This window comes from Xylocopa sonorina, chromosome 3, assembly GCF_050948175.1.
Source record: "Xylocopa sonorina isolate GNS202 chromosome 3, iyXylSono1_principal, whole genome shotgun sequence".
Lineage (NCBI taxonomy): Eukaryota > Metazoa > Arthropoda > Insecta > Hymenoptera > Apidae > Xylocopa > Xylocopa sonorina.
In genome coordinates this window covers 14,558,928-14,586,387 of record NC_135195.1, presented here as the reverse complement: position 1 = coordinate 14,586,387, position 27,460 = coordinate 14,558,928, and the positions used below count along the sequence as shown (strand labels likewise).

The 27,460-nt window shown below is 47.4% G+C and overlaps 1 protein-coding gene across 4 annotated transcripts in view; it reads right to left on the bottom strand.

Moving 5' to 3' along the window:
* The window catches only part of Ten-a (Teneurin-a transmembrane protein), a 568,813-nt gene that overhangs the window by 439,295 nt on the left and 102,058 nt on the right, over positions 1-27,460 (bottom strand). The window lies entirely within an intron of this gene.

Here is a 27,460-nt window from a genome sequence, read left to right as displayed (position 1 = left end):
AAATATATTCCTTTTAAAGTAGGTCAAGAGTCAGCTGATCAGAAATTCCTGTATACTCATAACCCTGTGAGGGCAGTGTCGTAAAACGTCATACCGAATGTCGACGTCGAAGAATTTCCATATATCAGTTCCTCTCGAACATCCGAACCGCTACCAAGTTTCGTAGTTCGATCAAATTTCCCTCCAACGTATTTGAAAAATTCGGATTCCTCGGATTAGAAAACGTGGCAGCAGTCGAATTAGAAAGGAAACGCGCGGAACCGCTCGAGGATCCTTTTTAAATTGAACGCGCGAGCTCTCATTTCCATCAATCCGAATGCAACATCCTGGACGGATTCTCATCGCGGCCTGGCGCAATTCGAAAGTTCAATTTTTCGCTGTACATCAAACGGGAAGCGCGACTGCCAAGGCAATTTCTGGGGAGATTAAGCATTAGGAAAGGAGCGAGCGCGGGGTGCAAGTTGCGGACAAGTCGGCCGGGAGACGAATGGTTGTAGAGAGCAGAGACACGATACTCGACGCGGAAAAGCGTTTAGACAGTTAGGGTAGTTCTGCTCGCGGAAGAGCGATGATTTACTGGCAGACATAAATAATCAAGTATTTCACGGTACAGCGAAACTTTCGACGATTATCGAGCGACGCCGTTTCGAAAAGTGCGCTACCCCTCGGGTCGGTGAACGACGCCTTTCCGATTGAACTCACAATCCAATCGAGACGCGGGACGTGCGTCAATTATTATTCTATTTCTCACCGTTTCGAGTCGTCTTGAACGATTCCAAAGTGATTCGTTCGCTGTTCGCTTCGTTCGTTTCTTATCATTTCATTTTCCACGGGAAAATACGAGATACACGCGCACCTGCAACGAGAAACAATTAAAACCGGCTGATGAATTTTTAACGCGAACGAAGAGCGCCGTCAAGCTGGAACTTCTCACTCTTGAATTCAATTTTTGAAGATATACATGAATTAACATATTTAGGGCACTGGGGATGACCTTAATCCTCAACTACCAGGGGGCTAAAGTCAGACCGTGCGAACACTTCAATTCTGAGGCAAACTGTGAGCGAAATAACGAAGGAACTTGGTCCAATCCCAACTGTAACATCCGTGAAACTTTGCTGGCAATAATTTTATACGGTACTCGAAGCCGATGTTAAATTTTAGCCAATCCTCCAGTTTTTCACCGCTTTCCGACCGTTCCATTTGTTTTCACAAACGATTTTTCTACAGTGATAAAAAACAATTGATATTCCAATATTATGTCAAAAATGGGAAACGACACGTATCAATAACAATTTACTGGATATTTTGTTTACAAAAAAGCGGTTCGACCGACTGCGGCGAAGCGAAATTATTTTCCCGTGCGCGCTCCTTTGAGAAATATTCACGGATGCGCCAGCTATCTACATGTTAATCGAACGTATCGATGGTAAGGTACGAGTCGTCGAGAATCGATCGCGCAAAGGGCTGGTCGTTAATTAAACCGCGTCAATGGCACATATTTCACAGCCGCGTATTTCCTGTCGGTCGTGTCCATTAATTTACAAGCTTGCCCGCGTTGTTTCCGTTGGCACGCGCTCGTCCGTCAGGTTTTATTGAAAATTTTTCAACCCCGCGACGCGGACGCCGCGAGCAACTATTTTTTGACGAGCGTCCCATCGGCGTTCGCCAGATCGCGGGACGTAATCATCGCGAAACGTTGACTTCCGCAAAAATTTCATCGCGGTCGACGAATAACGAACGAAGTTTCCGAAATCGAGTTCAAATCGTGATTTTCGAACGGTCTCTCGCGCGCGTTACCCGCTACGATCCTAAGAAACGATTTATTATTTCGCGATAAATTATACGCGTCGAGTGTACACGGATAGACGTACACGGTGTATGAACTGAAATAAGAGGAAGTTCCATGTCAAACATTTACAGGGCCGGGAGTGAGAGTTAGAGGGAGTTGGTAAGACGAACTTTATAAGTTCACCGAGAACTTTTACAAGAGTTGCTTTTACGAAGATATCGGCGAAGATGGACTGACCCACGGGAGTTGTTTTTCCTTGTTTCTCAATATTCCCTAACTCAACCTAACTTAAATATGCTCCCATCGCTGACCATTATCGGATCTACTTTTATTTCCAAAACTGCTACACTTTGAATACACAAAATTAAGGTGTATATATACAGAGAAACGTAAACTAAATAAATTTTCGTGGTCGCAGCGAGAAGATTAACGGGAAATCGGCAGATCGGTGAATTCCCTGTTCAATTATCGAGCTGGTGGAAGATTTCTTTCGGATTGGCATCGCTGCGAACGTGTTAAACGCTCGTTAAACACCGATCCTTGCTCGCGGTCCGTGTTTGTCGTCTTTCACTGTTGCTTCAATGGGCGGATGAGCAATGAGCTAGAAAAGCCACGCTCGTTTAATCGACGGAAGCGGCCGCGAGATCGAATTGCAAAACGAAAACCATTATCCGGCCGTACGCGGGAATAATGCGAACGATTTCGCTTATATATCGCGGGCTGATTCAGTGAATCGCCGCTTTGCGACACTTTACGATTCCTATTCCCGTCGAATTACGAGCGTCAAAACGCCCGATGGAATAAAACCGGATCTCGTAAAACACGCCGTTTAACGCATTGCTAATGAGCGCCACGTGAATGCGTCTGTTAGGCTTTACGAGTGATTTACGTTTGAATGATGTTAAAGAGGATTCCCGTGGACGGCGAGCCGTGCTAATTATTCGATGGAAATGTAAAGGAGATCGCGTATAATGATACACATCCGCTTGGTACCTGGAAAATACCAGACTTTTATGCGTTCATCGCTTTGATATAGTTTAAACAACGATCAAAGAAGATTTTTAAATAATATTCTGCTGTTTATCGAATGTCCATAAATACGGGGACCCGGCGGCCATCTTCCAGGCCGTGGCCGCAGCGCAGCCATTACTGTTTCCCTCGCTGCCAGCAAGTTACCCCTTTCTTCGTTAAACTTATTCGATCGTTCAACCGCGCGATCTCACTCGACGACTACTCGAACGGGCGGCAAACACGAGGAACTCGTATTATCACGTGTCGCCAGCGCAATATTTCACCGGCACTTTCGAACACCGTGCCGCGCGACGCGTCACATCCGGTGCACGCGTCGCGGCTGGTCCCGGTCACGTAGAGCGTCGACGGTCGTAAAACGATGGTAGGAAGGCCTGGTTTTCCACCAGCATTTGCTGCTTTCTCTCAGCCGTGCACGCGGAATCCCGCGTCTATAAATCGCCGCGCGAATCGTTCCGGGGGCGAAGTTGCCCGAGATTGGCCCCGGCAGTGCACAATAACTCGCTGCGTTAGACGGGGCAGGATTTTTGCCGGTGGATGCGTCGTGTGTACGCGCAAATACCGGCCGCGAGCGTTTTCACGCTCTGGCAAACTCTGTCCTATTGAATGAGTCAAGAGCACCAGGGGTGAGAGGGTGAGTGCGCGCTCTTGTTGCTGCTGGCCCGTTCACGGCGGGCAAACGCACGATCGCTCGATAACGCGAGCGACCACGATATTCCGTGCACCGATCTTTCTCGCCTCTACTCCGCGTTTCGCTCCGTAATTACGCGCGATGCTCCCAGCGACAGAGAGATCCGCTCGCGTTTGCGCGACTCCTTCGTCACCTTTGCAAGCGGCTTCGCCACAGCGTCCAGAGTGACGGCGAAAAGTTTGCGGTTGTTGGCTGGCTCGTTTCGTGTTACACCCACGATTCGTGAAACTGACGATTTAATAACACATCGAATCGGTTATTAAACGGATAACATCAGTCGGGTAGAAAAATGCAAAAACAAGGGGGGGAAATGACATGTCGGGAAACAATAGCCGTGTAGAAAGATGGATCGATACATTTTTAACTAGACAGGCAAAAGATATTAAATTCCTGCAGCACGGTGGTATCCTTTAACATCGTGGAAAAGTGTCTGTGTCGTATGACCAAAGGATATTGCGTAGTATCGTTGACATACACGTTGAAATTGTCATTGCGTACTTAATTTTCAGAAGCAATTTGTGGAGAAGAAATTGACAATCGATCGGCCGTCGTGCATGTATTAATATGTAATGAAGAAAGTGATTCGCGTAGTAATCTCGTTTCGTTGCATTTTATTTAATTAAGATCGCAAGAGATGAACTGTTGACGAACAATATTTACGTGTTTAATATAATTTCGTGTTCTCAATATCGCTGCTTCTACAGAGGAACAACTTCGTTAGCTCCGTTAAAAGCATCTGATTGTGGACATATTAACAACCATCGTATAATTACCTTTATTTATCGGGCGTAATAACAGAAGGGACTCTTTGATTTATGGAAAGGAAACGTTTTAATAATCATGTTAAAAACGTCACGTGGCCTGAATAATTCATGCCGTTCGTTACCGAGGCAAGAAATTATTTCCCCTCCCCCATCGGACTTTTTAACTTTTTAGAAAGCAATTTGAATTAGCCCCGTGCACTTGAACAACCGACAAAGAAACTTGTTCCAAGTTTAATTGCCGCAGCTTTACTTTAATCTTGATTAAGTGGCAACTACTAATTACCAACTTCCGATCGCGGTTCCAAAGGGATAAACAGTAACGAGTCGTTTTCAAATTTCACGTCTCAAAGTTTCGCATTCTTCATCTGGCCGGACGGTATCGCGCGTCGATTATTACATCGTCCATTTTTTCAACGTCTCCGTAAGTTTTACATTAAACTTCTACCCGATTAAACAACTCGAATACGAAGGATAGAATCCGGCTGGTTTTTATCCATCGAGGCTTACAAGCTGGCACTCTGACCGTTTAACTGGCTGCTCGACTAATCGAAACGCGCGTTTAGGTGAAGAGTCTAATTCTTTTTAACCAGCAGCGCTCTGGGGGGAAAGTAAATTCAAAAAACGTGCGAATCGTGCAAGTGGAATGTATGGCGGAGATGGATTTCGGTATTCAAAACCACGGGGTTTCTAATAGCTCACAGGGACGATTCGCAAAAAATCGTGGTGGAGATTTCCACTTAGGGGCTCCGACAGAACGTGGAAGAATAATACTCCCGGAAGGATAATAAAAAATTATTACCCCCGCAGCTACAGCTCTTGATGAAGGGGCGCACGGACTGGAATCGTAAAATTTTATTAACACAAGATCGTTTGAAATTAATACGAACTCTTTCTGGCCGTTTCTCCCGTATATATGTTACGTGATAAAACAGATCCAGGCAATAAATGAAGTGGAAATTATTAGCTGTACAAATATGGATTGCGCTCGCCATGCTTGTGCAATTACGCAGAGAAAAAGGGGAAAGTTGTTGAAGTATATGTTCTGGCTAATACATACACGTGTACGATTCACTAAAATAATATAATATTTGTATTACTCTTGTGCATTTTCGTCTTTTATGGATTTATTAACCTAATCTAACCCAGCTTATTTCGTTTCATAATTATTTAATAGTATTTCTTAGGTAGCCATACAAATTTAATTTCTATGCCGGCTTAAACGATTTCCTAATCGAAAATTGTTAAGCTTTATAACTATCTGGTCTTCAAATTTATAACGACCGGCAAGTAATGCAATTTGCAATATCACTGTTTTCTGAAACAACAATGCTTGTAGCAATTTATCCATCCAGCGTGGATATAATATGTTATAACATCATAGTCCCGTTAGTTCAGCATTATTAATCCTGGCAAACAACCAAGCTACATTGATTTAGTTCACCAATGTTATCACCAATTGAACACCATATGACACAAGTTGAATTATTAACAATTACTGCCTGAGATGAACGAAACTGTTAACCTAATTATACCCGGTCCAAATATGTTCCGGATAATATTCCACTGACGACGAACTCGAACTGGCAACGCAAGAGCGATGACGCGGACGATTACACGAAATGGAAATTGACGGTCGAACGACCGAAAGAAATCGAGGAGAGAAACTCGAAGATACTTCGAGGGAGCAACGAATCATCTGGACTCGATCGATGAGATTCGACCAACTTAACTCTCCCGCGCGGATGAAGCGTTCAATCAAAATGGAGGAATTCCATCGTGGCGTTCAGCGTCATTATCGGTCGGCTCCGATCCCCGCCGCGTTTAACCGTGCTTTTTAATTTTCCTCCGCAACGTTCCGACGCTGTCGATACTCGCGATTTATCCGTTGATATTTTAATAGCACGCGCGCGCGCGCGCGCGCACCCGCTTCAGTTCCGATTTTACAGATTGTTTGCCCGGACCAACGATTGAAAAGCACGCCGGCCGTGCCACGGTGAAACCCGTCGGATCATTTCATTTCATACGCACGGCTCGCGTTTAATTATCAACCCCCTTTTCGGTTTTTCCTGCCTTCCGCTCGGCCGGCGCTCGTCCAACGACCGCTCGAGCGTTTCGCTTTGAACGCTCCGCTGCTTAATAACACTGTGAACGGGCGAAACATTAATAATCGACGTTCGACGAGCGCTCCTAGCCGCGGCGTTTTCATCCCCGTGGCACGAGCGACGCTTCCCAAAGGGTCGCGCCGAAAAGTTACAACGCTGCAACATCGGATGCCCCCTGCTTTGCTTATTGGAAATCGGTTCTGTCAAAGGATTAGTAAACGATCGAGCTTCTTAACGTTCGCCCTTTTTAATTGGATCCCTTTAAGATTTTTTAATTGGATACCTCGACTGTACGGTTTCTTAATTAGATGCCTTGTCTGTAAGGTGCTTTAATTGGATAATAAGAAATTCACGAGAGAAGGGTCAAAAGGAACCTTATAAATAAATAAGTTATTATTCCTCACTCCTGTCGGGTTCTAGAGAATTTCTATTAAATTATCTCTCCTCTTCGATGCCGGATGATTCGTTACGCGACTGTTATTTTTGGTCTCCGCGTTCGAACGAAAAATCTACCCGGCCACGGGACCACGCGATGCCATCCAATGCCCAGCCCCATCGGGCGATGGTGTCCAAACTACACGGTATCCAACGAGACTCGCAGCCGGTTTGCGAACGAACATCGTGTCGCGCGATTCCACCGTCGACCAGGGTAAAACGTGCTATAAATTCGCGACGCTGGTTGCCATCGTTGGGACCATGCAACGACTGATGAAAGGCATGTTCTCGAGAAATATAGGTCGGTAAAAACGAGGGAAAAAAATCGAGGAAAAACATGCTACTATGTGTACAAATAGAACGCAGGATTTTTCTGTTTTTATTTTTTTTTTTTCCTCTTTCTCTGTTAATTTCTTGTTACGGGAGCTACGGAATGGAACGGGTATTATGGCAATTCATGGTAATGATGCAGCGAACGAGTGTAGCGGGTTGAATGGTACTCTGTAATCGAGAAGGTACTTTCAATGGCCCATGTGTAAGTAGCTGCACGTTAGTACTTAACATTTTTACCATGGCTCAAAATTGTACATGTTTCCGTAGTTTATCGCTGTTCTTGTTTCCATGATTCGCGTCTCTTTACCTTCGTTTTATTCCGCCAAGTTCCGTTTAACTGCGATGCATGGTTCGAATAATTGGTACAATAACGCCGTTCGAGTTGAATCATACGGAATTCTGTTCTCGTTTCTTTCAGTCGTGTTTCCCTTACCTTCGTTAATACCGCGATTTGCTATTGATTTTTCTCGTTTTACGTTCCTTGTTATATCAGCCGATTAATTTGTCACGCGTCGCTTTAACGAGAAATACCATTCCATTCTTTCACTCTGAACGAGAAAAGAGAAATAGCGAGCTACTGCTTATTCTCTGTCTCGGGTGTTTTCGAAATTGTTAGAACAACTGCGATCTTCGTGACTACTTTCGGTTCATAAAGAAATATAGAAGAAGATATCGGAGATTTAAAATGACGGCACGAAGTCTTTCTATATCTCGGCGTATTTCCGTACGTGCCTGTTTCCGTATCAGAATATTCCCAGTGCGAAAATCACTCAGATTTCTCGCTGGAAGGCGGAATTCTCCGACAGGACTCCTTCGCACTTAAAGGATGTTGCATCCTGTTCGTGAAAAAGCATGTACACTTTCGCTTTAGATCGCGCGTTCGTGGAATTCATTTTTCGATTTTCTCCCTCGGGTGCTGTCGATTTCAGATAATCAAAATTCGTGCTCCACGAAAAACAGAACGCATCGAATCTCGAATAAGTCGCGATAATAACATTTGAGAAAGGTTGACGACTACTAAGACAAGGTGCAATAATTCAGAAGCTCTCTTATCGCCTCTTTTTTGCTTTTCGAACCTCACCAGCTATATATATATATATGGCGAGCCTTGTGTAATCTAGAAGACGTTCCGGTGGCCCAAACGTTAACCTTAATAAATGATGAAGAGGGGAAGACAGCGGACGGCTGACTGGCCCGGCAGAGATAATTCCGGGCGATTTTTCACCTAGGGTTAAAAAGCGTCGCGGCCTGTCAAAAGTGTTACAATAGCGAGAGCAGAGGAGGCCCTCGCATTCTTCACCGAGTGTCAAAACCACAAGGACAAGTCGTAGAAGAGGGCCACTTTGTTATCCAACTTACATTCGATTAATTAGCAACAAAGAGACCGACCGTGGAAAAACGTTCTCGTCCCTGGTTCATCGCGCCGTTTATAAAGCGCCGCTCGCGACGGTTCTCCACCGTGTCACTTCAACGTTCTCCACTGTCCTCCCCTTCTAATTCCATTTTCTCGACCGCTGATACTCGTCCATCCTGATCAACGAAGAAAGAGCAAACATTAGTAGAACCAGCCTCTGTGCAGCGTGCAAGAAAAACAGTTCGTGCGACGTCTTCTGATCAGCTCGAATAATACATTCTGAATGTCCGTCTCGCGACAGAAACGATCCATTCGCCGTAGGCAGCAACATTTTTTTGCGCGTGCACTCGACGTGGACGACTGGGCGTCGTAACCGTGGCTCAAACGTAGGCGTATACACGTCCACGAAACGTTTTTCCAGGGAGTCGTTTCTGGCACGGGACGCAGTTACCCCCGGCGGCTGCGAAAGAAGGATAGACGCGGCAGCCAAACGTAGGGATGGCTGGGATCGATCAGCTGATTCCTCCGGGGTGCGCTAAAGTGCCGCTTACCATCCCCCTGCGGCGGCTGAGGGCCGCAGCGCCGTGCGTACCGCCCCTATATGCGCCCCGTCGCTCTACGCGCTGGTCCACACCGCAACAGGCAATATAACTTTCTCGCCAATTAATTTCCCGGCAACAAACGGGCACGAACGGACCAAGTTAAACGACGCCAACGCGCATCCGGCGACGATAATGAGGTTAGACGGGCATTCGCTGTTTCGGGTGCCGGGTTCAGCCTTCGGTTACGTTCGACGCGCCAAACTTTTTGCGCGTCCCGACCCGCGGTTCCGAGGGTTCGTCGAAATTTATAATATCCTGGGTTCACCAACGAGGCAATTCCAAGGTAACGTCTTAACGTTCGAACTCTTGGCGGGATGGATAGCTCGCGGGAACTTCTGCGGGCTGATAAACTTTATATTAGACTTGTATTCTCATCCCGTGGAAGATTTGCGAAAAATTGTTTGAAACTTCTGCGTGTATAGGTTTCTCGATTCTGAATCTAGTTTAATCACGTCGTAAAGTAGTAGTGCAAAGAGCAGAGTGGCTCGTAAAAACGGCTGCGATCAAGCGGCAGTCCATAAACGATCAATTAACTTGGAGGAAAGTTGAACACGTTACACTCGGGTGAAAAGCTCGTTGAAGTAACTTCCGAAGGAACTCTTTGGAACTCGCGCGAGTTAAAGCCTCGCATTGCCTATGTACGTACAACTTTCAAAGATAATTACTATTAATCAAAGAGCCCGGTCCCGCCGCCAAACACTGCTACAATGCGTCACCTTCTTTCCGCGAGGGATTCAACCGCCCTCCTCCACTCGCCTCCGCGCAACCCCTTATCCCTTTTTTTCAATTCATCCTCCCGCCTCGACGGTATGCTCCACCAACCGTCGCGCTTTTGTTCCACCTTTTTTCTTCCCCCGTCCGTCCGACTGTTACCAGCGCTCGGGTGTGCTTTTACCTCGCTACTCCGGCTGCTTCATACTTTCTGTCGTCCGGACCTACTTTCGGACTCATCGCCATTCCGGGCGTCCTCCTCCTCCCCGTCGCCGCCTGCTACCGCGGACGGCGCTGTTCCATTAATCAACTTGCAGATCCCCGCTTATAAAGAAACGTTACGCGTTTAAGGGAGCAGAAGTTACCGCTTGGCCGACGTCCGAGTGTTGCGAGTTTCCGTTCCTCCATCCGGCTGAACCCCGCACCCCAACCCCTTGCTAATCTTCTGGCCACGAATTCGCGTTTCTCGCTGCGATACGGTCAATTTAGATTTTTCATGCTAGATGTAATCTATTACGAGGTAGCTCGGAAGTGGTCGCTTTGTTTATCGTGTTCGTGGATTTTAAATTCAGCGAAAATACAGAGGAGCGTCACTCTTTATAGTGTTCTGTGCGAATTCATTTTATTCTCTATTTATTCTCGCCCTTTTGATTCTTATACGTAATCGTCTCACTCTTTTTCACCTCTATAAAGCTTCCTTGTTAACTTTTCTGTTCGAAAGTACGAAATTCAGTGGCCAGATCGATGAAATTTCTCGCGAAGGTTGGACTTAATTATTTACACGGCGCATACAGAATGATTCCGCGGAGGGTGCCTTCCGGTTATCGCGTTTTCCGCGCGGCAGACGGGCAACCGAGACAAGAGTCGGAAAAAGGACGAAGGGCGGTGGAGGGAACGCGTTAACTTTCGCGGGGACGATTCCGGGCGCGAATTAAGAGGAAAGCTTTCGGAAGATGGATTATAATTGCAGGGGAAATGCTTGAATTATGGAGATGGCCCTGGATGGCTTCAGCGAGATTAACGGAACTCTGAAATAGATGTTGCGTACAGTTCAAACTATGCTGTTACGCAAATTATGAAACGAGACAGCGCGAAGGGAGCTCGCGATAGTCGTACACGACGAAACCCTATTATTTAACGCAGTATTTTGCCATTTTGATATCGTCAAATGTTGAAAATAATTTGCTACTGGTTTTTCGACTAGAAGAAGGATCTGTATCTCATTAATTTTAACTGTTCTTTCATAGCAAGCGCAATTAAAGTTCGAGGCAAATACGAGGTAAGCATCTGAAGAAAAAATCCGATCAAGTTCATGAATCGCTGCTCCGTAGATGTTTAAGTTTAATTTCTTAAGGAGAATTTCTCCATGGTAATGAGGTTAAATTATTTTATCAGGAGAATTCGATAATTGCCAGTTACATCTTTAAGGGTTTCCTTACTCGGAAATATACCACGACTTATTACCAACAATAATTGATAACAAATATAACAGCCCAATCTTCGATTCGTGACGTCAAATTAGGTTAACAGCAGAAGAATTCGTGTCTCTTGTCTCATCGAACAGTCAGAATTACGGTCTTTCGAAGGGGAAGGGCTGGCTGGGTGCTCGTTTCACCTCGATTTCATCGGTGAAACGCAAAATTAAATCGAAATCCGATGCTATCGCGGGCTTGGATCGGGCGGAAGGGTGCTCCCATCGAATTCAGTGGAATCCCATCGCAACTCGTATTCGCGTGCTCGTACTTTTCCCAGCCGACGTGAAGACGACGTGCATTCGCGCGACGAATTACGCAGACGGTGGAGACACGTCCCCGCGACGTCGATTGTCGCCGTTCGATGGTTCTGTCGATGGAAAGTGTCTTCGAGAAATTAAACATTTCTCGTTCTCCTTTTTCTTGCTTATCAAGAGCATGTAGCGCCGCAAGAAGGGACACGAGGTCGCGTAGCAATCTTTCAAGTGGCGGCGCAACGTGTGACAAAGTACAATCAGGGGGTGCGGCTTTACGAAATATTGCTTTCGTGTATTCTTCGAAATCTGACATCGTATTCTTGGAAACTCGACGTCTAGAGAAACGGTAGTAAAACACACACGATCATCAAGAGTCAACGGATCTAATGGCCCAAGGGTTGAAACTTCATAAATTGATCACGATAAATCACTTTTAAATTTCACGACTAACGATACAACATCCCGTTCGATGATCACAGATGCTCGAACGCTCGCGTAAAATTACCACGTCCCCATATTCGATCCAGCGACGGTGGCCACGATGGAAGGGCAATACCCAGAACAGAGTAACGAGTCCGAGAGCAGATCGAGAAACGGCGGAGGGTTAAGGTGGGGGCGGCGCGTTCGGATGGTTTGGTCGGGTTTTCAGGGAATTTCCCCGTAGCCTCGTGCGCAAATATTTATCGACGGTATCGGGAGCCGTGCAAGCTGTTACGTACGTACACGTACGGCCGCGATGCACCACTTACGTAGGTCGCGCGGCGGTACCCACCGGAAGAGACAGAGGAACGGGCACGTGGGTGGTGCGCTGGTATTCGTGCCGCCTCCCAGTATGCATCTGGGAACCGTGTGAATACATGCATAAAAATGTCTACTTTTCCGCGCCCTCGGCGTGGTTTCGCGGTGGCTGAAGGCTTCCTCAACGATCGTCGCAGGCGCAACGTCGCGGGGGCCGCGTGCACGGCGTGAAAATGCCTTCTCTGGATCTGGGACGTGGCAGCGAAATGTTAACCTTTCCAGCACGTCGCTGGATGATTACGTTCACGACCTACATCAACCGCGTACGCGTCCACAAGCCGAGCCGTGTGTGCTCTAGCCAGCGCGAACGTTTTCAACGAGCGCCACGGCGGCGCGAGAAAGCGTCGGGGAAAAAGCTGCCCGGACGATTCCACCGGCTGGCGTTGGAGGCGGCCGGGTCGAGGGGATGGAGATAATTTCCCGCAGATAACTTTGACCATGCAACGAGCTTTGATCGTCGTCGCCACGCGCGAACAGAGCTCTCGAGATCGTTTCAGACTGACTCCGTGTGCTCGGCCAATTTCCTCCATCCACCCGCTTCCGCTTTGCGCGTTTTCTAAAGGATCTTTTTCAGTTCTCTTTTCTTTTCCTTTTTCCCCTCCATGGGAGAAACGTGGACGCGTTGAAACACGCTCGGCGTGCGCGAACGTTTCGGGATAAAGGTGACGCAGTTTGCGACGGGATCTGGAATGTTTGGCGAGGGCACGGGCGCACGGTTGCACGGTCGCGGGATGGTTACGCACGAAGCTTGCCAGGCGATGGAAATCTAGGAGGGTGGGAAATGATTTCGAACACCGAACGGCGCGACGAGAGAGGCTGTTGATTAATTTTCCATCGCGTGGTATCGAGTTTTTTGATAAATTGATCGCCTAAGATAAATTGGATGGCGCGAATGGTTAAACTGTACATAAAGTTGATTATAAAGCCGTGTTTTATATTAATATTCGTTTCGAGTGAACTCGCGGCGGCGAAACACGTGGGTATAATTATAAACGGCTGGCGAATAATTTGTTATTTAACATCTTGTGTATTCTGGCCCCGGCGTTCGCGTTTTAATTACCATACATCAAGCTACTTCTGTTCGTTTATTAAAGCCCGATTTTATACTAATTTTCGTTTCAATTATGCTTCCGCGTAACGCGCTGCATGAATTATTTAATTTTGTTCACGATACGAACTCGACATATAATATGCCGGAAAAATACAATAATACGTTTAGGAAACCGAAATCGATTCTAATAGAAACGTAATGAATAAATTTCAGTAATAATCCAGCCGGTGTGACAATAACAACCGTAGCTGCTGCAATAATAGTAACAATGTCAATGTTGGTAAAAGCAATGTAAAATACCAACGATAATGACTGTATAATAATAGTAACAATAATTACGATACCATCAAAGGACTGAATTGAGAGCTATTATAATCACTGCTTTTAGAACCAAGCCTGTCAATACCATAAATAGTGCATACAGAATACATAACGGTTGCATTTCCTGATGCATAAAAGATCTCTCTAATAATTCTGGTATTATACAAACGAAATCATAAATGAGATACACCTTGACTAACTCGACAACTGGTTCATAACAAGCTACTTAACACATTCCCCAATTTAATCACTGTCCATCCTGTAATCCATCATATTAACCATTATCCATCCGATAATAATAACGTCTCGCACAGTTACGTAGAAGAAAACGATTCGCAATGTATTGTTCTTCCTCGAATCGAGACGCAAAACTTCAAGTGTCGAGCTCAACAACAGTGCACCGTCCAATAAATCATTCTTCCCAGAACCCAAACCACGCCACTCGCCCTATCAGTCGCTCCACCCTCCTCGTCAACCCTCTTCGCCCAACGCGATACAACGAAGCGAGCCGCGTTTAACAAAACGCGTGCTGTAAACGCGTACGCGGGTAACGCGAGCCGGACGAGGGATTAGCATAAAAATGTGAAATCAATCGAGCGAGCAGCCGCCTCGTCCGCGTTTCCGTCTCGAATCCGGCGCGTGTCTCGACTTGCGTCGCGGTGATCGCCTCTTCGTTGTCGAGGGAGGGCTCGTGCCTCGGTAAAACGACAACCCCACGGTCGGGGTATAAATAATTGTACAAAACGGTGGCGCGCGTGGATCGCCATGGCGTTCTGGCGCGATAGTGAAAGTCACGCAATAAAATCATTCACCCGACGAGAAATAATTTTCGCGGAACTTGTTGATCGCGTACATGCACGAAACGGTGATAAAGGGACGGCGAGGTGGGGGACGCATTAATTACCATAATGTTATTTATATATTTCTGTAATGCACGGTAACGGAAGGCACCCGCGCGCGTGCAGCGCGGCGTGAAACGAGCCGTGCACACCCTTCGACGATCCTGTCGCGCCGTCGTTCTACTCCTTCCGCTTCTCGTGCTATGATGTTCGTGGGAAACGTGTTCGATGGCTGCGCGTTAACGCCTGCCATATTTCTGCTGAAAAATATGGAACGCGCAACAAAAATGGAACCGAAACCGTGCTACCTTTTATGAATCCGCGAACGTCCACGGATCGGCACACCGCGACAACGCTGACTCATTGAATCCAATCAATGAACGCAACGGGACCGTCGCGATACAATTTTCCAGCGGTTAGTCCGACGTGATCTGTTAACCTACTTATAATGATTACACTGCGCTCCGCGCCGTTGCAGTTCATCGTGTAGAAATAAATAATTTCGTAGCGTAACAAAATTGTTTCATTTATTAGTCAAGCGATCCACTTTGCGTCCCATTATATTTAAAGCAACTTTTACAGTGAATTAAAATTTATAAATCAGTCCAGCGGATGTTAGTGTCTGGATAATGGTGAAAACATCCTGTGGAACATCAGATTGATCTCGTCGCAAGTTTAGAAGCTACGCTATTTCAAGACTAATCAGTCCCGTTTCTACAAGTTATAAGCATTCGTATCGCGAACTCGATCACAGCACGCACAATCACCATTAGTAAGTCGCACGGAAAACCTGGCGTTTCCGTTCGAAACGCCCTCTCTTCTTACCTAAACACATCTCGTTTATCGATCGTTATCGATCGTTCGACGCTCCGCCGCGGAGTAACGAATTCGCGTTAAAAGCAATAACGATCTCGCCTCTCCTTAGCGATGCATCGAGAAATCAGCGGTGACGGACTTTTAAAACGACACGCGCATCCGTATTCGGGGCACGTGACTCGCGTGCTGCATCGCGCAACCGGAAACCGATTGGGAAACGATCCACGCGCCCGTTACGTATCGACCCGCTTCCCGATATGAATCTTGTTCTTGCCTCGCTGAAAATCACCGCAGCAACGGCACGTCGGCCGTCAACGAGCGAACTCGGCCGATAAACCGATGACTCGTTGCCGAATTCCGGCCAGAATGGCTACCACCCTGCGGTTCGTACTGTTTCCGGCGCCTCGCGCGGTTGAAAGGCGATTTAGAGGGGATTTCGATGGTGGATGTTGAATATTATGTTTCGGTGATTCGGGGTTGTGCGTCGTAAAGTGGTTGGCGTCGAGGTTTAATGGATTTTGAATGTTTATCGGCGACTTGGAGCGGTACCACGACTATTCCACCGTCGTCTTCAAGGTTATCTAACGTTACACCGATATTTAAGTTGATACCCATGAATTTATTCGCGTAGAATAAAAAAGTTCGTATCCCTGAACGCGCTTGACGCAAACTTGCGAGTCGGATTGATTTTCCTACGTTTTGTTTCAAACGAATGCCAAAGTTCTCTAAACAGTTATCGATAAAGGCTCGAAGATCAAAGGGACTCGCAGGGAGCGAGCGTAGTTCGGCGTGGCGATCGAATAAAAGCAGCGAGATACACCAGACGCGTTAGCTGCCGTTCCATCAACGTCAAATTACAAAGAAATAGAACTTTCAATCACGGCTGGGCTTTTGTCCGCGTCGGATCCAGCCGGAATCATTTCGCCGAACGAGTTATATCCCCGCCGTAAATCCGACGCGCGACGCAATAACATCTAATTGCGTCTGAATTAGGGCAGAAACGAAATTAGCTAACGTTACAACGGGATACCGTGGATGGTACGTACGCGGAATCTGGGTTAAACGCTTGATTACTCTTCAATTTTGTATTCCCCTATCAGCAGACCGTACGAAATATTGGATTCTTCGTTCTATCGAATTTTCACGATTGACTTCAGATACCGGCGGCTGCTGGCCACCGTCGAGCCGGTATCCGTTCGAAATCTATCAAAGAATTTGATACGACTCGACTTATTACATCCTAACGAAAATAGCGGCTGCCCTTCCGGTTCGTATATTTCACTGTCACGATCGCGCAAAAACTCATTCGGCTCGTAAATTATTACGCTCGACCGTAATTCCGGTTCAAGCGTCGCTATCGTCGATTCCTAGTTGTCGGCTCGCAACGCCTCGCATCGGAAAATGTAGCCTATTTCAGCAAAAGTAACCGATCCCGTTATATTGGCTTCGATACGGATTAACTCTATCAATTAGCAATACCGTCGGCCCTGGCCCGGACGGGTTGCAAATTAGAATTATTATTCGCCCGGCGAACGGCGCGGAGGAATGCATTTCGGTTCGGTTCGGTTCTCCAATCTTGCCAGCCAGCAACGCGGGTTTCAACGGGATTAAAGTGCACCGTGGGATCGTGTCTACGAGCAGGCCGGATGTGGTGGCTCCGCCGCGCCCCGTTCCGGCCAGGTATATGACATTGTGGCTCGGTCGGAACCATTTGTTTTGCACCGCAAGTTGTTCGAGGCGTAGCGATAAGCGTGCGACTACATAAGTCAATTTCAAGTTTCTCCGCTGGAACCAGCCAGCACCCCGCCGTTCTCCGCACCCCGAGCCATCGCCTTCGCAATAAGGAACTGCAAATCACGCGCTTACGTTTACGAGAAACTTCGATATTGATCTCGCGGGCTCGAAACGGTGCTCGATGAAACATCGCCGACGGCGATCCACGTGTTCGATAAACATCCGTCGAAAATTCCTCTCCATCGTGAAAAACGAGAGCAAGGTAATGTTTTCGGTTTCGTTAGCGGATGCGATTTTTCAAACGCCAGACTGACTATACGTGCTGTACATTTGTACTTTAAGAAACGTTTTCTTTTACGCAAACACGTGTTATACAATATTGTACGATTAGATTTGGAGAATGAAGAAATGAGGGCGAATGTCTCGAACGAGAGAGGATCGTCATCTTTCGTTGAAACATTGAGCACTTACTGTCTGATAAAAGGTGATAGATGGATCGATGGTAGCAGATATTAAAACGGCAAAGGGATCACTTTCTTGAGCTCTCCCGGGTATCAATATCCTGTTTGTCTGGCTCGCGAATATCGATGCTAATTTAAGGGTTGCGCACGGTCTGTAGCGATAAATTGAATCGCAAGCCCCGCGTGTCAGCGCCCAGGAGTCATAAATCATTCATCGTCCGTGTAACTCGAATCGATAATTCCCGATAACCCTTGCCTCTGAACGTGCCGCAGATATTTACAGCGTCGCCGAAATTTCTGATTACTCATTCCTATTTTCTCGCATCGCTAACTTCATCTCGTCCAATCGCACGTATTTGTTTGCCAACATATATTTTTGAAATCAGGATTTTTCTTGGTTATCGTAGCTATCTCGTTCTCGTCTATCCAACGGAATGGAAATATTAACGTATCGTTCGTTTCACAACGTTATTGTCGGGTGTGTGGATCAGGAATCGTTCTTAAGCATCGCATATCGCGTCCTCGAGCTTTCACCTGCACTTGAAGCGAGAAAGGCGAGCCCGATGCGGCACGTTTCGAGGCCGCCCGGTTCCTCCATCCCTTGTTTAGTTCTTCACGCCGCCACCGGCACGCTTCATCCCTGAACTCCTGACACAGAGTCGAGATGCAATCGATAACCCTCGATGCCTTTATACGCAAACATCTTAATTCACCGAGCGTCGTCGTTCGCGATCGTTCCTGGCGTTGTTTGGCGTTGTCTGGCGTGTAGATTCACGTGGCGAATGCGCGTTGAAATCGACGCGAATATTGACGCGAGGGGTTGTTTTAAATCGAGTCCAGCAACGTTAACGGGAGAAATTTCTGTTGCGACAATACTTGCTCCCGTCGGGCGTACAGTAGACTCGGCTCGAGCAGGAAAAATCTGTTTGCGAAAGGTCGACGAGCGCCGAAGCGCTTCCTCTTAATTAACTCGACTCGTTAATGAAAGCCGAAAAGTTACCGCCTTGAGTGGCGAGCACACATCTCATAAACTCGCGGCGGAAATCCTTTTAGATAAGGCTGACGCCTCGAAGTTCGTTCTTTGTTCGGTAAACGAGCTTAGCGAAATTTCTACGGACGCGAAGCGCCGGCTAATTGTTTGGTCCCGCATTACGCGTAATTATCGCAATAACGTACGCGCGTGCGCCTCCCACGGACGTGTTTACTGCACTTTCGGATATCGGATGCGGATTGCGCTCGTACTTAACGTTTATCCGCGCAATTCCGCACACTTCCACGAATTTTACGCGCCCTCGTTTACAAGGAAACTTCGTTTCATCGCGGTTATTGGAATATTCATAATTCACGAGAGAACATTGCGCACAATCGACTGTATTTTCTGAAAGCAGCGATCCTCGAGAAGCAAAGATGGGTAAGTTGATTGATAGCAGAATGCATAAGTTATGAAACGTGGAAGAGCAAACTTAGGAGATAGTTTGAAGTATATTGTTACTACTGCCAACGCGTCTAATATTAGCGCCAATGCCGCGAATTTTTCGCGGTGAAGCGTGTATACCAAGAAAAGAATATCACGTTATATTTAAAAGAATAAATCGCGAAGCGAGGGAGAAGCTGAACGAACATCAAATTGAAGTCGAATAACGCGATCTGAGTAAATACTCTGGCATCCTTTGCGCGACAATCTCTCCGTTGCGCTTTCCAAATCCCTGTTTCCCACAGCTTCCGCTTTGAAACGCGCGCTCTGTATCACGCTACAATGCGACGAGAAATAATTTGCCCGCGCCAGGCTTTTCAAATTAGTCGGAAAAATAGGTACGCGCGATGCATACGACTTCGCCCCGTTTCGTTCACCGCAACGCTCCCCTTGTACAAATTTCTAAAATATCCGCCGACCGCGAGCGCACGCGAAAGGACTAGTCCGCTTCAAAGCTGGGCCGAAACGAAACAATGAGAACCACGCGCACGCAATTTCCACTATCCCGATCCGTTCTGCTCAGAATTCCCACCGCGGCAACAAGGCGTTCCAGATTCAACAGCGAACTCTTTCCATCCCTACGCAGACTTCCGTTTCGATTTTTGCGGGCGTAATTCTGGTCCACTCGCTTGAGCCATCGTATGCAACGGAACGACGCGACACGGCCAAAGAGAACGATCTCGCGACCGATTTTACGAGCCGTATAAATTTTTTCACGCCTCGACCTGGTCGCCGTACTTCGTCGACGCTGTCCTGGCCCCGAATATTTCACGACGGCTCCGCCAGGAAATCTGCCCCTTCTGTCGACGCTCCCCTTCGCGCGAAGGGGTAGCACGTGTCACCTGTCATCGCGCACAGTCAATCGAGCGGCGATACTTTCGCCGCGATCGACCGTCCTCTCGACGGGTTCGCCTCCGCTCGGCCATTTTTCTTCGACCCCTCGCGTCGAATTCCACCCTCGCGAGGACCACGGCTCGCTGGGTTCCGTGTTGAGCGTAGATTCGGAGAAAGTTCGTGGCTGAGTTTCGCTGTTGTCGGAAACGAAGGTGGTTCGAACGTGTGCGAGAACGTGTTAAGTGGTCGTTCATCGCGTGGAAGCACTTATTAGTAAAAATTTCGAGACAATTACTGTATTTTTTTTTTTTTTTAATAGCGATAAACTTTCTGAGTGTTCCTCGAAAACTGGCGAAGCAACTTTCGATTCGATAGCTACTCCAACGACTATTCTCCTTTATTTTTTAGTACATGGAATAGTGACTTTTTAGTCGGTCGTGTAAAACTGCTTGTTAATTTTTGAAACGCATTAAACGCCAATTTTGAACGTACTTTTTTCTGGATAACAAATTAATGTTCGTTAAAGGTTGCAACCAGCTTCGAGATTAGAACGTATTTGCGCGGTACACCTCAAGTTTTAAGTTGTAAAGCGAGCTCGGAGAGCTGGAACGAATAAACCAGAAGTTCGGTGCCGGTAGACTTGGGAACTCGTAGAATGTATTGGAATTTATATTCACGTACACATCTCTATTAGTAAAGTAATATCGGGGTAACTTCTCAAAGGTAACCATCGAAAGCCTTTATACCGCGATATATGAACAAGGCTATTTTCTCCATTATCCACTGGGTTTACGCGTACCCCGCGAACACCAAAATGTACATTTAGAAATATGTCAAACTTGTATAATCTACGATACGAACATTTCACTCGTAATAAATAGCAAGCATCGCTAACAAACTGCACCAGAGATCTCACTAATTATTAGAGAATGCAATAGCAAATTATTTACGACGAACAACAGTCAGAGTCGTTCGAACTTTTGGAAACACTTAATTTATCCAAGAACACGCAGACTTCCGTCAAGCAGGAGTACCATTGCGAAACGATGCACACGAAGGAACGAACTAGACGAACGAGAAGACACGCAGGGATCTCCAACAGCGAACGAACAATCGAATCGTCAGTGGACGACGGGACGTCGCGTTTTCTCGGTTCATTAGACAAATAATTTCCCAGGAACGATCGAGAGGACTCGTCTAGAAAATCAGTTACGCGTGTCTATCTCTCGCGAGCGTAACAATATCGTGCACCCGTGGAAGTAATAGAAAATGAACCACCGTCTAATAACAATAGTCTCGCGAACACTATCTACCTTTAATGGCCGCTCTCTTTATTCCACTTCTTTGTGTCTGCCTTCGCGGCACAAAGCGTTAACATCCAGCGACACGGCGATGGGAAGGAGATCGGTTAAGCTTGATACGCTTCGTACCCCGTAATTGGTTCTATCCAACGGGTTCACTTTGTTCGTGAAGGAAGAGGGAAACAGCGCGAGTTCGGCGGCGAGCGGAGGGCGAGGGACAAAAATGAAACGGCATAAACGAGACGCACTGTTTATCCACCTTTATAAGCTTTCCGTCGGCGGGCTCGCGAAAAACTGCAAGGTAAATACTTAAAGAAACGTAATATCCACGAAAGCGGATACGAGGAGCGTGCCGATGTCAGAGCCGACGCTGAAATAACGAAAACGCACCGGCGAATACCAACGTCTCGCGCCCCGGGCTACGCTTTGCGGAACGTGTACGTACACGGGTGTCCTGCAAACCGTGGTACCGCGCCGGATGGGATTCCCTACGCAAACGGTAAATCGGAAGAGGAGCATATTTAAAAACACGCCTACGTTTTCGAGAGAACCCATTTCCCGCGTGTACGCGTGTTTAACTCTTGAATAATAAATCGATGGACCCTCGCGTTGATACGCATCCATCTCTGTTAATACTTTTCATCGAAGTGTCGCGTGACAATACCACACTTTGAGTATCGATTGATACGCAGACGAATCTACCTTGCACAGTCCACTTTGATTCGAAGTAAGCTCCCCTCGACGCATCGCCGTTTCGACTAATAACTGTAATACGACCGGCGAAACCATGAAATTTGTTAGAAACGAACGGTAGACTACCCTTTGCGGGGTTTCGCGGTCAGCCCATTCTTCTCCGCGGAAGTAATCGTTCCGAGCGAAATACGGTTCCAGCTTTTCTCCCGCGACTAAAAGATTACCTCCTTCCGCGAAACCCGCTAAAATACACTTCGCGGACGATAATTCCGCGGGCGCTCGCCTCGATCATGCGAGAATCCTCGACGATCTCGACGTAATCTGCGCTTGTATCACTTTCAGTGGTCGATGCAGGCCGGCTTAGCCAGGAAAAAGTAACGACCGTTGCTGGTCCCGCCTGGGAGATACTAATACCGGGTTTATCAATTCTTCCACGGCCAACGGAAACAATTCCGATCGCCTTCGCTGAAACATGGACTCGCGTCGTTGCGGGCAAGTGTAGCCGCGTTCGATTTTTACGGTCCTTTACGGACGGGATTACTCGGACCGTACACGAGAGTGGGTTCTAATTGGTAGGCTGAGCGATCGCGCGATTATCGTTCGCTGTTCGATGGGAATCGATAGCGCCGCAAACGCAAATTGAGACTCTGTTACCGGTTGTTCAGCTTGCGAACGATCGCGATTCCTAAACTGGGATCACGTTGGCGATAAATTAGGTAACCGTAATGGCTTTTAAAAGGACTCCGCTCATAAATAGAGATTTCGGATTCTTCCCGGGTGTGCACGCGGTGCAATTATAATTTTTACTTGGCGGGAGCAGCAACGCGTTCGCAAACTTTTTCCAGCAACATTGCATATTCATAATTTCCCTGCTGTTTCGCGAGGTAGCATTATCCGCCAAAATTTTAACCAACATCCGACTTCCGTGCAACGTAAATCATCATTTAGTTAAACATTATTGCTCTGAAACATTCGGAATCAAAAAATATAACAACCGCGAAACAACCATGATTTAGCTGGACGTATCCCGAATACAGGAAGCAACTTTGAGTTTCGCGAAACAAACACCGCGCTACGAGCTTCGTCGACATCCCCATTACATACCCTCAACCCTTTCAGCCGTTACTTCCGTAAACGAACTGGCGTAGCTAGAAAACCACCCATTATACAACGTGAGTATCGGAAGAAAATAGAAAATCCCTCGAGTTCTCGTTCGAGACCCGTACAGGAATATTCGATTAGACATCCGCGAACTGTGAAGAGCGAGGCACATCAAAGCGGCGTTGCACTTGGTCGCAAGAACCCAATATCAGACGCGATCGATCCGTCAATCCCACTGGCAACGGATTAACATGCTCAATAATTCCGGCTACGGATCGCAACGCGGATCCCTCAAACGGGGCGCAAATCGAGGCTGCAAATTTTCAGCATTGAGTACACGCGAGCGCGGAGGGCAGCGTCCGTGGCCACCAAAACGGCCAGCCGTGACGTTTAGTCTCGAAACGCGTCGCATTATAATGGAACTTTAATATCAATTTATGGTAAGCGTTCCGTGATGGCTTAATCTCCAGTTATACCCAGTCCGCGCCGGTCTACCTAAGGGGCTTACAGTTGCTTCGCTCTATTACTGATGTATGCGTGTTCACGATCGGTTGCGGGGTTGCGCTCATAGGCGTGTTCGAACCGGCGCCGCCGATCCACGCGAAGCCGCGCTTCCATCAATTCCGCCCCGGGAATCCCCATCGACGCGGGCCCCGACATTTATTCCGCGCACCGTCCGCGGTTTTAAACGGCGTTACTTCGCCTCTATCCGCGCATCCCGCCCGGCTGTTTCGCCTGCGAGTACCACTTAGAGCTATTTTGTTGCCCCGCGCTATCTCCTCGAACGCAATAACCGGGTAGACTCGCCGGATAAAAGCACACGCTTTCCACCACCACCCCCTCGCACTCTTTCCCTCTCCGTACGTAACCGATTTTTCTTTATCCCACGGCCCACGGTTTCCTATTGTTCCGCGGCGTAATTAAAATAAGGACGGGTACGGTGTCTCGCATAAATTGAATCTCAACGCCGCGGAACCGGTAACAATTTCTCGCCTCAATTAATAGAGATTGCTCTGTAACTCCGCGCCGAGGCGCCACGGGATTTTATTGGACACCGAAGTTCGTCCCGGCTGTTTTACGCGTTTATCGATTTCCCGTGTAATTGTAGGCTGCGGAGGTAGACGATGGTCTGCTGTAGTGTCCCGGATAATGGATCTCTGAGTGCGTTTATGGTTATTGAGGATCTGGAATTCGTTAAGGCGGTGAACGCTGATTTTGTTGTCGAGATAAGATCGATGGATAACTCTGAGTGCAGTCTTCTTAGTGCAGAACGAAGTGATCGTTACTCCACGATATCGACATCTAAATTCTACGATACGGTTTAATGCTCGTTCGAAACACACTCTGACGGTCCAACCACGAGCACGTTGCTCGACGTTGCCCGCGTTTTTCCACCACCGTGCAGGGGGTGTCTACCGACATAAACAACGCAGTCCGCGAGGCACTCGCATTCAAGTTTCAACGGGGGACACAATTGCGAACAATGGAATTACATATCTCGAGCACCCGGTTAACGCTCTATCGCACGTGAGGGACTCGCGTGTTTACATTGTTAACAGATACCGGGACGGTGGAGTGCGCGAGGCGATGTCGCCGTTGCAATTCGCGTGAAACCCTCCGGCTCGAACCCGCGGCCCCGTTTCGTACGCTTTTTCCGCCGCGAATTTACTCGTCGCCGGCTACAAATTAGTCATCAGCCGGAACAATGTTATCGGGGACGCGGCGCGATGCAGATGGAACACCGGGAAATTCGTCCGCTGGAAGGAAAAAAGGCTCCAACTGCGGGGAAATTGAATCGTAGAGTGGACGGCTCGTTGAAGCGCGAGGACAGATTGCGGATGCCACCCGCGAGATATATTTTTCGAGAGCTTTCGTACGTTAGACGGATGATTCCTGCGGTCGTTACTCGACGCACGTTCGATCGCGACACATTTCTCGTCGACCTTGTTAAATCTGTTCTGCTCGTTGGAACTACTTAGGAGGCGTGTTACGTGTAACGCAAAAAGATTCGAACGATACTGAAGCGGTTACAACCCCCTCGTCGGTCCGTATGCATGAAACGCTCGCGAAAAGCCTTTCCTCGAGTCAGACCGGTTGATGGATGATTCCATTTACATAATAATCGGTGAATTCGCGATAGAAAGGAAAATCGATAGGGAGGAAAGTTGTCCTTGTTCGACGCTCCGACGTCCTGCGAGGAGGACGCGGCGAAGTTCGCGAGGGTGTGCCAGCGTCCGGTCGACGGATCCGGTGACGCGCGGACGTCGCGCGAACCTTTTTCCGTTCACCCTTAATTCCTGCGAGTTTCGTACGCGTTTCCTTACAGGCGTCGCCGTTGGTGGGGTGCTTTCTCATGTTTAGTTAAAGTAAATAGAGGAAAATACGGGACGGGACTGCCTGAAATTGCCGTAGGGCCGGCGTGCAGATAAAAATGTCACACTCCGTGTCTCCGGGGAATAAGTGAGCCCAAGAGTAACTGTGAGTGAGATGTAGATAGAAGGTAGAAATAGCAGAGAGAGAGCCTGGCTCGCGTGTTGCTCGAGAAAACCGTACACGTTCTTTGCGCGGCGGCGCCTCCCATCGCTGTTAACTTTATCCTTCATCTATCTCCGGGTCGGGGTTGCTCTCCACGGGCTTTGGTCTGTCAACTGTTTTCAAATTAACGGCCACCATCGTCAGACCGCCGCTAAATGCACTCGTCGCTTTCTTATTTTGCGCCTGCGCCTCGTAGAATTACTTACGACGGATTCGAGGGCCGAGTCTTCCGTACGCGTGTCCCTCTTAATTAGTTCCACGGCGAATTAATTACTTCCAAGCGATTCGCGATTCGTCCGAAGCGAACTGAAAGGAGTTCGACTCCGCGAATCGGTCGAACTCCGTTTTAACCACCGTCAACGTTTCACGTTAATCCGTTATCTTTCATTAACGTTTGATGGAGGGAGGGACAGTAATTATTCACGGCACGGCAATTTCGAATGGGATCGTCGAACATTCGGTGAGCCGCGCGGGAGAATTTTCTATATTTAATAACAGCCTGGTTATCTATTCACCGGGGGCGATAATTGGGTTGCAAAATTCAAGCGATACGGCACTTAGATAACGGGGATTATTAAGCGGCGCGCATCTTATTATCGACCATTATCCGCATTTTACGATCGGCTCTGGCGGAGCGTCAAAATATACAATTATCGAAATATCGATTATCGTCGATAATTGCAGCCGCATAACGACGATCTCGTTAGCGACCGTCGTCGTCCCGCAGTCACCGTTTTATCTATCTTACGTCTCCGCCATTAAAATCGAGACGCCTCTGAAAGAGGGAGCGAGAGGGCGATGGAGGGTGGAAAAAAAAAAAAGGAAAAGTGTGGAGAAAGGAGAAAATAAAGGAAGAGGAGAAAAATAGTGAGGCAGGGGATGAACGAGTATGACGAGGAGGAAAAGCAAAAAAAAGGGGGTAGGAGCGAAGAGATCACTGGTCGCGAGATAACTCGCGGATAACAAGATCAAATGGCGCGCCATATTCATTTCCAAGTCTATTCAATCGAACAAACGAATAACCCGACCCATTGTATTCCACTCGCTAAACTTAATTGCTGCATCGCCGCGAAAGTAGGGGGGTAAAACGTGGTTTTTCATTCGGTTTACAGCTGGCGGAACTCCAGATTGAAATCAACCCCCCGCTGCCTCTCTCCCTCTGCGTAGCGCGCATTACATCAAAGGTTAATTAGATTTGTTCGTTCCGGAACAAATTCTCGTATCACGGTGAAGCGCGTTATGAGGATCCGACACTTTTCCGTAATTAAATGAGAGAATGGAGGGCCGGGTTCGTTGAGGAATGAAATAAATTCTGGCGGATGCGTTTCGCGCTTGATAAGTCGTATCCGACGAGAGAAATTTCGTTCTCAGTGTACTTAGGGGACAACGAATTTTCGATACGAACGAATCGAAGGCGCGTCTTTGCTTCTTTTATTATTAGCGGAGCCGCCGGATTCGATGTGACGGACAACCGTAGTAACGTTACTTCGATTGTTTCGAGTATGATAGATGCTCGGTGATATGGGAATATTCTACAAGAATTGGAAAAATGATTTATGTTCGAGGAACCGCGGCTCGACCACATGTAATTGATCGGGACGCGTCGTAAATTAATTTATCACGCAGTGCATCGTAATTTATCGTGTCGATACATAGTAATGCACCGCATGAATCTATAATATTTGTACATCAATCATTATCGCGGAACCGGGTGAGACTACTGGTTCTAATTAGAATTCGCAGAACTTTGCCGCGCGTAATAATAATTAACTCGTTCGCGGTGTAATTCGATTCGGTGGAGATTCGGTCAAGTCGTCGAACGCGATACTGTAAATTTACAACTTCGAATTGCATTATTCATAATACGATAGAAAGAGTTCGATAAAATTCTAATTTACATCGACCGTACTTTCGTTTCGATTTCGCTGAATCAACCCCTTAGTAATTGAATGATACGACA